This window comes from Phalacrocorax carbo, chromosome 16 (assembly GCF_963921805.1).
Source record: "Phalacrocorax carbo chromosome 16, bPhaCar2.1, whole genome shotgun sequence".
NCBI lineage: Eukaryota > Metazoa > Chordata > Aves > Suliformes > Phalacrocoracidae > Phalacrocorax > Phalacrocorax carbo.
Window position 1 is genome coordinate 10817902 of NC_087528.1, and position 12211 is coordinate 10830112.

The 12211-nt window shown below is 50.7% G+C and overlaps 1 long non-coding RNA gene across 1 annotated transcript; it reads left to right on the top strand.

Moving 5' to 3' along the window:
* The first annotated feature begins 210 nt into the window (after positions 1–210).
* On the top strand, positions 211–6919 carry LOC135315912 (uncharacterized). The gene is made up of 3 exons (XR_010375398.1): positions 211–406; positions 1842–2391; positions 4459–6919. It is a non-coding gene; the product is annotated as an uncharacterized LOC135315912 (long non-coding RNA).
* Positions 6920–12211: the final 5292 nt, after the last annotated feature.

Here is a 12211-nt window from a genome sequence, read left to right on the forward strand (position 1 = left end):
ACTCCTCTTCCAGCACTTTTTAAAACCATGAGTGGCCTGTGTTCACGTATTAACAAATGTTTTCGTTCCTGCTGCTGGCAGGGAGCTTTCTCAGGCTTTGAGAAAAGGTAGCAAAGCTGGACAATATGGGGCGATGAGTTCTGGTGCTGTTCAAAAGGTGCAGGCATCCAAGTTGGATGGTGCCCTGGTCCTTTCTGCTGGAGAGGGCTCTACTCCAGCTCCAGGTATCCAACACCTACCACAGGGCTCAGAGTTTCCTCTCCATGGTCTTCTGAGCTGAGAGAAGGTGGGTCAGTGATGGCTCTCTGGTTTGTTCACAGGATTAACTTCTTTGGACCCACGTGGAGTGTGACTGGAAGCCAAAGTCTCTTGAGAAGGCAATTCTCAAGCTACAGACTAGCACAGGGTAAGGCAGGGCAGAGGTGGGTTTGCTCCCAGCTGTTGGTGCCACAGATGACCTGTCTCCCTGTAAAATGATGATCGTCATAATTCTGCCCAGTTTCTGTCAGGTGGCTCCTGCGGGGCATCAACAGAGAACCACAGGCAACATCCTAAAAGCAAAGCGTGAGCCACAGTGGAAGTTAAAAGGACCAAAATCATCACAGTGGCTACCTAGTGGGACCAGCTTTGTAACAAACTTCCTTGAAAAACAGCCTTGGTCCCCTTTTTCAAATCTACTGCTGCCACAACGGCCTCTGTGCTGGTGAGTTTTCCATTTCCAAAAAGGCGTTGGATGTGCCAGTGTTTGCAGGGGAGGTGCTCTGGGGTGGAGAGAGGCCAATGGCAGCAGGAGATGACTTGAACAACAGTACAATGGGTGACTTCTGTCCCATAGGTGTCTGTCTCACATGTGGAAAGCCTCACGGGAGGGTTTAGGCTGCTGCTGGTGGCAGTGGGGACAGCCCAGTGGGAGGTAGGGCCTTTCTGGAGGAGGACAGCGTGGCTATGAACGGCATAAAGATCCACTTAGAGCACAAGTGAGCCATCATTGAGAAGAAGCACAAACTGCAGAAGACGCCGGCTCACACCAAGTGCCTTTTCCTTAAAGTAGGGTAGTTTGAGATGTGTCCCATTACCGTAGCTGGAGGGATGTGGGGTCGGGAGAGCAGTGGCTGCCCTGCCCGCCGCAGGGTGCCATACCCACCTGCAAAATGCCTCCAACGTGCAATAACATAGCCTAAAACAGGTGAATCTTCTACGTTGTGGCTGGGAGTGTTACAAATCTGTAAGAGGAGAAGCTTGTCTACACAGCGTAGGTGAGCAGGCACTTCTTTATTTCAGCGCTGGGGGCACGGCGGATGGCTCCACCAAACACGTGTCCTCCTTTGCATTAAAATTAATCATTTTTTTAATAGGCTTTTTCTGTCAAGTCACTTTTACATAAATTGTTTAACACAAAAATGCTACGTTTGCTATTATATTTAACTTTTACTTTGATTGGTTTCTTTGATTATATAACTTCATCAGTGTCCATATTGCAAAATAATCATTGGTCACCTCTACTAATGTCCACTAATTGGAAATTTTGATATTCACATCAAGACGGGAAGGATAAGGGGATTTCCAAGCAGCATCACTTGGCATAGCAGGTTTCTATAGCAAGTTTCCTTGGTTTCACAAGGCTTAACAAATATAATAACTAACAAATACGATTCCTAGAGTTACAGGATTCAAACGAAACTCCGCTATTCAATTCTTCATTGTTTCATCCACTTTCTATTAGTTTCTTAATACAAAACAGTAACTACCTAGTGAGGTTTCTATGGTTATGAGTTTCAAAACAGACAATATTCTATCATTCTTTTTCTACTATAATAAAATCTGGCGATTTTTTGCAACAGGAGTGCTATGAATTCAGGAAGAGCTCCGGGGTGGATGCTTTTCCCAGCGTTTACATCAGGCTGAAGGACAAACTGTCTCGAATCAGGTGGGTCATCATGGAGCCTGGTATCTGCTCGTACTTCTTGCGAAGCCGCACCTGAGGGCACGTGCACGCCTACAAACAGCTCTGGGCTATCACCAAGTGGAAAAAGCAAAGGCCTGGAAAATTGCATGTGAACCAGGCTAGAGCCCACCGTGCTGCCCTTTCTCTGGGATAAGATCATCCCTTCGGATCCGCAATGTTACACTGGCTGCTGTGACAGCAAGGCACAAGGCAACAAGGCCAGGAACTGCTTGAATTTTTTTGATTTGCTGAAACTGGAACTTTTCAGAGGTCCTGATAAAACTTCCCTTAAGAACGTGTTTCAAACCCAGGAAGGAGTTTGTTGTCAGACGTAGAGAGAATGAGAAACGGCCAGATAAAAAGGGCATGAACTCGCAGTGTGAGCAACAGAGACCAAACTCCCTGCCCATCTCTCTCGAGACAAGATGCATGAACCCACCGTCCTGGTGAGTCCCCCGAGAGTGGGGTCAGGCTGGGAGCTAACTCTGCTTATCTTCTAGTGAAAAATTTCAGGTCTCATCTTGACAGGGAATGGGGAAACGCTGGTGATTACAAGGTGTTTTTGGAGCTGACAGCGCTGTTTCTTGCCTGCCCTTAGTGACAGGTTGTGATGAGGCATTAGCAGGTTGCAGGATGATCAAAGGGAGAGGGGAGGGGTTCCCCAGACCAGGAGGGATGCTGACTCTCATTCCAGCGCCACCCTGGAGCAGAGGGCAAGAAAGACCAAGGGTTTCTGCCTCCCCCCTTCAGTTTTGTCCTGGTCTTTCTTTAAAATGATAAACAGTAGCAGTCAGCCAATAATGATTTAGTATGTGGAAAGCCTGAGCTTTATCGGTGTCCCTATCCTGGCTCCTTTTAAGTCTCCTGTAGAAATCTCATGAGCAGCAATATATAAACTGGCTGAGTTTGTACCCACGCAAGGTAATGTGGCTCAGCCTCATAAATTCCACTGGTTTATACATATCAGCCCAGTTTCCTCAGCAAAGGAAAAACTACCAGATGCCATCAGTGATGAAGAGAAGGGCTTGTGCTGACTGGGGTCAATCTCGAAAAGCACTTTGCACCCCAAATGTCAGCAGAGATGGGGCCTCACGCACCAGCGCTGCAGCGCGTTTGGGACGTTGAACCACCCTCTCTGCTGTTTTCGGGCAGGAATAATTTCTCAAAGAAACGGCTGTCGAGGCAGCCCTGCAAAACAGCTCGAATGCCTCTAGGCGGCACGAGAGTGTGTCTGATCACGGCTGAACGCAGCCCCTCGCTCCTGCTCTGCTTGCAGATCCCAGCTGGGGAGCCCCTTCTGATCCCTGCCCCCGGCCGCTGTATGTGGTGGTGGGTTGGAGGTAGCGTGGGGTGCTGGGCCGAGCGTCCCAAGCCCCAGGTTGTGCCCAGAAGTGCTGAGAGGCAGGTGTGGCGTTGCCCAGTTTGGAACTGGAATCAGGCCCCACATCTGCATGTGCTCACAAAATCCCGTTTGGATGAAACCTCTGCAGCACTGGCTGGCAGGTCCTCATCCTCCGGCCAACGTGAGGAGCTGGTCCTGCACATCGACCGCTTCTTTCCTTCCTTTTATTGCTGAAGAGATCCGCTTGATCGAAAGTGTGGTGCCTGCAATTGGACCACCCAGTCATCACATCTCTGCCCCCAACCAAAGACAAGGAGGGATTTCCTCAAATGTAAGTCCTGGGTTCAATGGTTTTAATACTGAGCTGCCTTTTAGGGGGAGGTGGAGTTTGGTAAGAGATTTCTGGAGATACAGAGTGAAATCCACCTGTCTTGGCCACACGCCTCCTTCAGCAGTGGTGCAGCGTGCTCTGGAGGTGCCTGTCTCCTTCCTCCGACAGCGGAGAGCGCCTCAGGGACTGGCTTAGACAAATAAGGACACTTAGGAAAGAAAATCCAAATTAAATAAAGGTTTATGGATTAAAATCCTTGGTATTCAGGAATTCAGTTTACTTTCATTCATTTAAGGAGAACTAAACTGAGTCATGGTTATTTTAATTCTGCTAAAAACAGTACAAAGAAGTTTAATGTGGCTTATCTTAATCCACTTGAAAAATCAATTCAGATTAATTTTCTTGAGTGTCTTGCATAGTTTGCCTTTGATTTTTCACATTTTAATTACTTTTATTGTGCGTGGCTGAAGCCTAGCATGACTGGAGCTTCCATCAGTTCCAGAAAATGCTCCTGTAGTCATGTGCAGACTTCAAATACAAAGCTCATATATTGGGTAATCAGGACGGCGAATGCTCCTGGATGGGTCCTGTAAACCATTTCACAGAACTGCTGTGGTCGGCAGGGACTTCTGGAGGTTTTGAGTCCAGGCCCTCTGCTCAGAGAAGGGTCAATCAGGGCAGGCCGCTCAGGGCCACGTCCAGTTGGGTTTGAGTATTTCCAAGGATGGAGACTCCAAAACCTCTCTAGGCAACCTCTTCCACAGGTTGACCGCCATCACAGTGAAAAAGGTTTCTCTTCCATTTCAAAAACACAGTTTTCTATTTTCCCGTGTCCCTTAGCATGTGGTGCAGAATGGGAGGCAACAAGAAAGTGACCAACACTGCTCTGTGGGAACAGCTGTACCCAGATCTCCCCAAAGGATTTGAACGCAGATGCCAGGTGATGTCTGACAAGAGTTTGTACCTTAGCCGCTCCTCTTTTAAGGCTGAGATATCTGGGGCTGACGTTTACCTCAGCATGACGTACAGAAGCCGTGACCAGAGAGGTTCAGAAAGCAACAGCTGCACCTCAGGGAACAACTTCTCCTGCAGCACCCTGCGGAATGGGAAAGGGCTTTCTGCTTGGCACAGTGATGTGGAGATACCCCTCAAATGGATGTGTTTGGATAGGGATCTACCCGAACTACCCCAGCAGGACCTTGTCCTTTTCCTGGGTCACCTGTGATGACGTGACCTTGATGCACCAGTTCGAGTATGATTTTGTTGAGCCCCTTTACCCCAACTTTTGGCTTTTAATGAAAGCAAGCTGTCAGGATAATGTGACTGGGGGAAAACGCTGCAAAGATCCCAGCCTCCTTGCCTTCCTTTGTGGAGCTGCTCCCCTGAAACCATCTGATTCAGAAGAACTGTCCAGTGCTTCGGTTATGGTGTGATGCCAGTGCTTTTGCTGCAGGTAGCTGGGCGAAGAAGGGAGAGGTGTTTCAGTAAAGACTCTGGTAACCAAATGTGGTTCTGAGCATCCCATAATTTAGAGGTGGACAAGGCTTGCGAGTTCATGCAGTTACTTGTCCGGGGGTCCGTGCAGATTGTTCCCACCAGTATATCCATTAATACTGTGTTTAGCATGAGTTAAAACTTTCTTTTAATATTTTTCCCCCCAAGGATGGTGGCGTGCCTCTGCCCTGACGTGCTGGCCTTACCGAGCCCGTGCAAGCGAGCAGGCAGAAGCGAGGCAGACCAAGGTTGTGTTGCCATTCTCCCTGCTGTGCCTGGATAAACGGTCTCAGCCCCCAGCTCAGTTTCCAGCTGGCTCCAGGATCAGGGTGGCACTGGGGCAGTGAAAGGTCCCCTTCGGTCCTCCCGCCCCCAGGTCTGCGCTGAGAACAAAGAGCTGAGAGTGAGGCTGGTGCAGGCATTGCTTCTGGCAGGAGAGGCCACGCAGTGACCCCCAGGAACAGCCTGGAACCCCCTGCCTTCTCCAGAGGTAACCGGGGAGCGGGTGGGAAGCGCGGCCCCGAGCAGAGGAGCAGCAGCTCAGCTTCCACCCCGCAGGAGGGTGCTCTCAGCCCGCTGCTGGCCCCGCTGCCTTCCTCTCCCCCCTCCTCTCCCCCCTCCTCTGGCAGCCGTAGCAGGGACAGGGCCCTGCAGCCCCCAGCACCCGCGGGGCACGGGCACCCCGATGGTCCCCCCCTTCCCTGTCCCCCGACCTCCCGCCACCCCCAGCCCTGCCGCTGCGCCCTCCTCGCTCGCTGCCGCGGGACCCCACAGGGGTCCCACGTTAAAGGTGGGTGACTGAGGGGTGCTCCCCTGTTGGGTGATGTCTTAGCACCCCTGCACCCTGCCCACGCTCCCCTTCCCCTTGGGAGAGTCGCTCTTGAGCGCGGCTTTCGGAGCCCCACGGTGGCAGGGGGGACGGTGTAAGAGGTCCCATCGCGGGTTAATTTAGCTGTGCACCCTGCAGAGTGACCTTTGCAGTCCCCTCGTGCCCAGGGCCAGGGGTGGGAGGCACGGAAAAGTCCCCGCACACGCTGTTGCTGTCAGCAGGATGGGCCAAGCTGCGGGCAGCAGACTGGTGCAGCTGCAGGGGCTGCTGAGAAACGAAATACTTCCACCCTCCATAAGTCAGCAGAGCCAGAAGGAGAAAGAAGCTTTTACAAAGCGCTTTGCAGGGGAGGGGAGTCCATAATCGGCCCATTCTGCAAGTGGGGAAACTGAGGCAGGGACTGGGGAAAGCGTTTGCCAGCCGTCACCTAGCAGAGATATGGCTTTAGGTCTCAGGGTGCCTGGTCGGCACTGGCCCAAATGCAGTGTTAGTACCAAGTTACTGCCTTTATCCCAGGTACTTTCTGCCTTGGGCTGTGATGGATAAACATTTATTGTGCTCTGTCCTCATTTTGCCTGGGATAGAGTTAATTTTCTTCCTAGCAGCTGATATACTGTTGTGCTTTGGATTTAGTATGGGCATAACATGTGGTAACACACTGATATTTTAGTTGTTGTTAAGTAGTGCTTATACTAAAACAAGGACTTTTCAGCTTCCCATGCTCTGCTGGGTACACAAGAAGTTGGGAGGGGGCACAGCCAGGACAGCTGACCCCAACTGGCCAAAGGGATATTCCATACCGTATGATGTTACGCTCAGCACATAAACGAGGGGGAGTTGGCTGGGGGGCAGCGATCGTGGGTCAGGGACAGGCTGAGCATCAGTTGGCAGCAGGTGAGTGGATGCATCACTTGTTTTTCCTGAGTTTTCTTCCTCTCTCTTTTATTATTTATTATTATTATTAACAATAATATTAATTTTACTGCAATTATTAAACTGTTCTTATCTCAACCCATGAGTTTTCTTACTTTTGCCCTTCTGATTCTCTCTCCCATCCCACCGGGGCGGGAGAGGGTGAGTGAGCGGCTGTGTGGTGCTTAGTTGCCAACTGGGGTTAAACCACAACAGTTCTTCATACAAAACAAAACCAGAAGTGGCAAGGTAGGGTGGAAGAAAAGGAAAGGCATCAAGGCCTGGGAATCTGCACACGTTTCTCCTACTGCTCACCAAAGGGTTGGCCAGAAGCCAGATTTTAATTTCTGAAAGTTTTCCTGGGGAGAAAAAGACAAAAAACACCGAACAAGACCAAACCAAAGCCGTTAGCTGCTGAAATCCAAATGTTCTAAGTTTATTCTCATTTAACCTCTATAAAAATATATGAAATGGAAAAAGAAATTTGCTTTCTTATGGCCCAGTAAGTCAAAACTTAGTGTTTCATAAAGCTGTCCAACAAGATCCAGTGTCTCGGAGACGAAGCTGGACAGTGGCATCTGGACAGGAGATGCCCATTTCCATAGTGAGGGCAGCAACGACTGGGTCCCTTTAGCAGGTCTGGGGTGGCTCCTCCACTGCTAAAGGCCAGTAAATGAGTGGATGTGTAGCTAAAAGAAAAGTTGCTCTGGTGATGGGTATGTAACAGCTGGTGCTTAGAGAGACTCTTTGGTCTGTGTTATGAGAAATGTCAAATTACACAACTAAATCAGTCCCTGTTGGTTTTAAGCCTTATGGATCTGTAATCCTAAGGGTGCACTGATGGATTTACTGCCATTTCACCGGTACTCATTACAAGAGTATTTTGTTCCAAGAGACTAACTAGAGCAAAAGGGCCGTAAATCGCACCCATGCATCAGCCCTGGCAGAAGAGGATCTGATGCTGTAGAGGGTCTAAAGAGGACAGCATGGCTGAAGCAGAGGCTTTCTGCTGGCTGCATGGCCTCAGGTGCTTTGAAATGAGGATATGAGAAGCAGTGGGGTTTCAGTGAGCCTCCAGCAATCCCATGGATGGGGGAGAGCATTGCTTCTCCTTTCTTTACAGGCTGAGGTTTCCTTTCTCCTGGCAGCACACTGCACCCATGCCTGGAGCACCCCTGGCTGTGTCCATGCCTGCACTTGTCCTGCCAGAAATAAGATCTCATGTAGGAGAGATGTGCTTCCAGTTCACCCTGGCATGGACAGAAAGGAGAAACAGCCACGCAACTCGCTCATCTTGAGCTGTTGCAGATGTGGGACCAGCCATGGACCCAACTCCCACATTCAGCTGCAAAAATAACTCCTTTATCCAGGCTCAGTCCTGCTCCCCCTTCATCCCCAGCATAGCCCCACCAAATTCCACTTCCCAGCACCTGTGTAGTGGGTGCTTCCAGCCACAGGCAGGGATCGTGGTGCTGGCACTGCGTAGCCCTGTGCCCCAGCACCACAGCTAAGGACAGAGCTGGAGGAACCTCCACCCAAAGCTGGCTCTGCTGCTCTCCTCAGCTCTCACTTTAGCTTGGCAGCCCATGCCCAGGAGTTACATATTTTATCCCCGGAGTGCCAAGCTGCTCCATCCCCAGGCTGCGTTCAGGGGATTGGCATGCAAATAAACCCACTGCTGCCTCAGCCTGTGATAATTAAAAGTGAAGTTGTAAAACAAGCAGCATCAATTTTTGGTGCACGGCCCCAGTAACACATGGTGATTGGACTGAGTTAGGAGACATTTCCAGCTATGCAGCAAACTCTAAATAGCCTGGAGAGAATACATGGGAATTTAGCTTGTGCAGCAATTTCAGATGTCAAAACAAGTTTCCTTGTTAATATGAAACTATTTGGACTTTGCATTTTTAATTAAAGCTTTTAATTATCCAACTGTATTTTATTAGCTTTTATGAAGACAGCTGCTTTAAACGCTATAAGCCAAATCTGTGCTCTGAAGCACTACTTGTCCGAGGCAGGGTTTTGGTTGTGAACAGCCTTCATTGTGAGTAAATGGGGTTGTTTAATTTAAATAGAATTTACTGTCCCAGCCAGATTGAAACTCTTTTATGGCAGAGAGGATAAATAGCCTCGGTGGGAGCGTTCGTGTGCCCGTGGCTGGGAGGGGATGCTGTGCTGGCAGCCTGGGGGCTCGCCCGGCAGCCCTTTCCAGGGTGAGCATCAACTGCTTCTGGAAAGGGTTGCTCTGCCCACCTCACCTCCCTTCTTACATTGTTTTGTCTTGAGCACTAGACCCAGACTGAAAGGTCCTGGGTGGAAGCCTCTTGCACCCTTGTGGTGGGTTTTGAGGTGCTGGGGTCCTGGAGCTGGTGGTGCTGGTGGGTCACTGTGGAGTGGCGGAGTCACCCTCCCCAGTGCAGGGGCTCAGGGGAGCTCACTGAGCTCTGGTTTGCAGGAGGTCAGGCTTCATAGCTGGTCTTCCCCCATGCCTGCTCTTCAGTACTGTGATCACAGACTATCTTTATCAAGCAACAGCTAATGCTTGTGATCCTGTTCATAACATGGATTACTTATTCATTGGGATCATGTTATTTACAACTGCAGTGTGGCCCCTCTTGGTTTACAGCATGCCAATAGTTTAACAGCTTGTAGAAGCCTTTATGTCCTCCCATGCAGGAGAAGAGGCAAAGAACAGAATATCTAAATATAATTGCAAGGGAAGAGCTGACAATCAGGATGGGGTTTCTGGCTGGAGAGCAGCCCTGTGCCATGTTCACAGGGAGCGCTCTGGTTCAAGACCTTACTCTTCATCACTGTCAAAAATCAGCAAAACATACTAAATCATCCATAATTTGGTGAGATGAAAGGGAAAGCAGGCAGCTTTTAAGCACTGATGCAGGTCAATCCATAACTAGTGAGACCTAGCGGGATAACAGGCTGAAGTGATGATAGCTGCCCACGAAGCTGAAAGGGCAGCTCAGGAGCCCGTGTGCGCATTCCTGCGTTAGAGGACAGATAAAAGCTTTGGTGCTGGGCAGGACTGTTCTCTCCAGATCTGCGTGTAGCTGCTGGCGATGAACTTTCTTCTGTCCTCTTTTGTGTTTCAGGAGAGTTTAGCTGGGATTGATACGGGCAGAATATTGTTCAAAAGAGATAGCGCTACATAGCATGGCATGCGGGGCCAAAAGGAGAGACAGTTAATGAACACGTCTATAACTTCTGCATGGGCTGGAAGGTCAATGAATTGAATATCTCTGGCTTACCTCGGACCAGTGCCTGTGCTGGCAATCGGTACCCGTGGAGCATTGCAGTGCAGATGACAGAGGGATTCCTCCTACGGACAGGTTCAGGAGTATCTCCCGTTTAGCCCATCCCCAGTGAAAGCCGCTGTTCGCACTGCGGGCTGTACTGTCCCTGGGGCATCGCGCCCAGCAGTGCGCTGCGAAGGGCACCGACACTCACGCAGGGGCACGTCCCAGGAGAGCGCTAGATGGAAATGAAAATCAGTGATAGGCATCCAGCTGGCATGTGACACATGTAGACAGAACAACAGAGCACGGGGACACGGTTGGGCTGGGATTAGGGCAGAGAGAGGCTCTAAAAATCTCATGATCTGAGACCTCGTCAAAGTCCTGTTGTGTGGGTATTAGCAGGGATCCAGTTAGGCAGCTCTGCTGTGGCCTGGGGGAGCTATCAGCGTTAGGAAAACACCAGTCATCATTTGGTATGATTTCATTTGTCTTTCCTTTTCCCTGCCTGGTCTGAGCCTGATGCTAACACAAAAACTCAACCAGCCTTTCTCCAGCACGGGGCTGGAAGGAGCCGGTGCCATGAGTGTGCAGCAGCCGCTCCTCCTGGGTGAGCAGTGAAAGGCGGACTTGGCCTCTTGTTGCTGCTGGTCTCTTCATCAGACAGTGGGATTGTACGAGGGGAGGGAAAGACTGAAAGGAGAAATGAGAAAGCTAATGAACTTGAAAAATGGATGCAAGAAAGGAGTCAAAGTGAGGCTGGAAGGGAATAGGCTTGTTGTAGCTTAATAAACATGTTCCTGCTGCTGACAGCATTGCCCTCTTGATTTGTAGGGGGAGTTTTGAGAGGAAAGCAAGCACCAGGCTGTGGCTCAGCAGAGACACCCCAGGGAGTGGGGAGCTGCCTTCCTGGGGGGGTCAACAGGATATCCAAAGGGTGGGTCTGGAGCAGAAATTCTGACTTCACCCAGTCCTAATTGCAGAGTTACCTCAGCCGCCGGGCTGGCTCCTTACTGGGAATGGTCTGGGGCCAGCAGCCCAGAGCGGGGCAATGACTGTGCTGCTGTGTGGGGAGAGGGCTGGGGCTGTCCCAGCGTTTGGCTGTCTAAAAGGCACCTAAGAGGGGTACAGAAGGACACAGGGATTTGAAAATCATGAGTAAATGGTCCTGTCGTTCACAGGCTGTCTGCAGATCAGTGCCGCAGTGAGCAGTGCCCTGTGATAGCTGAGCTCTGCCCACGGAGCTGAGCGTGGCCGGGACAGGGATGTCACCGCGCACACCAGCGCACCTTGGGGCTCTGCCTGCCCCGTGCTGCAGGGCTGGCTCTGCCCGGCTGCTGTGTCCCAGCGTGACAAACCACCGTGTCCTGGCATGACAAACCACCACGTCCTGCTCAGGGATGGCTTGTTTCTGCTGGGGTGGCACAGAGGTGGCTCAGGTGCGAGTGTCTCTCTGAGTCCCCAGAAGGATGCTGAGGGCTTGTCCCGGCTCCTCTGCGCGAGGTAATGTTTGTAAGGTCCTTTAATGTACTTTAATGTCAACTGCGGGTGACACTCTGTGTAGGATGCTGGGACAAGGTAGAGGGAAAGAAGTACTTTGCAGACGTGAGTGTAAAGGCATTTGCTGAATTTTTCTAGAGTATTTGAGGTCAAATCAGGATGGGAAAACATGGTACGAGTGATCATTAAAAAAAACCTACCCAGACCACATCCTTGTCACACCTCTCTGAATATATTGCCCTGACCTGGTGAATGCCTCTTGTTTTACACTCTTGTGGGGGTGGGCATGAGCCCCATCCGACCTGGCGAGGAAGAGCAGCAATGTGATGATAAGGAGCTGATAAGATGAGCAGCCAGGGATGAGGGCAGCGTGGGTAAGCTCATAAATTCTGGGCTGGGATCAGCAGTTAGAGGCTGTTCGGAGTGAGCAGGATGAGGACAAGAGCAGCAAGGCAGCAGGGCCATTGGGCTCTCTGCAGCGCAAAATCCTGGGGAGAGCCGAGTGCTGGCACTGGCTCGTGCGCAGTGTTGCAGTCTGGGGCCCACAGGGACCATGTGCCGGAGGCTGGGTGCTTCCAGGGTCTTTCCGCCAAAGAGCTCTGGAACCAGA